The sequence below is a fragment of the Phalaenopsis equestris genome, unplaced genomic scaffold (genome assembly GCF_001263595.1).
Source record: "Phalaenopsis equestris unplaced genomic scaffold, ASM126359v1 Scaffold000295, whole genome shotgun sequence".
In the NCBI taxonomy this organism is placed as follows: Eukaryota; Viridiplantae; Streptophyta; class Magnoliopsida; order Asparagales; family Orchidaceae; genus Phalaenopsis; species Phalaenopsis equestris.
The window spans coordinates 67,902-68,755 of NW_018164737.1; positions in this window are offsets into that span (position 1 = coordinate 67,902).

The window sequence follows — 854 nt, forward strand, 5'->3', positions numbered from 1 at the left end:
TTTAAGCCTTTAAAATTTATTTTTAAATTAGGAAAAATTAGGAAAAAATATTTTAAGGAGTCCCAAGTGATCAGAGGGCAAATTAGACACATTTTGAAATATTTTGATATTTTTGGGATTTTTAATTATTTTAACTATTTTAAAATTCAAAATAAAGCTCAAAATTTAAGCATTTTATAAAAAATAACTTTTATTTTTCCAAAGTGTCTCTGATCATAAAGAACTCAGAAAATCACTTTTCATAATTTTCCAAAGTGTATTTAAATTAATATAATTATTTTTTGTACAAAAATATAAGGTTCATTAAAAATTCAACTTTAAATTAAACTTAATCAAATAATTTTCAATTTTTTACAGTGGATAAACATGATTTTTATGAACAGTGTGGGATTAATTTTGTTAATTTTTGATAAGTATATAACTTATAAAAATTAACACAATATATTTAAATTTAATTAAATATAGAAATATTACAAGGTAATTGAAGGCATCATGATATTTTCCCTAGACTTCTCTAACCACATGAAACCTACAAAAATTTATTCCATAATTTTCCAAATGATATTTTAATTTATATAATTAAAATAGCCAAAATAGTCACCTTGGCTTAAAAATTAGGGCTAGAAGCATAGAGATGCCCTCTGACCTTGGAAAAATCAGAGGACATAGTCTCTGTCATGAGGAATAAACGCTCAAAATTTCAATTCATGAAGAGCAATGTTTGATCATAATGAATTAAAATACTCTAGAGGGTATTTAATTCATTAAAATTCATGGAATAAGAAAATAATTTTTATTTTTTGTTCACATTATTCTCCTTTGTTAACTGAGCATTGTTAACTGAGCAAGAGAGT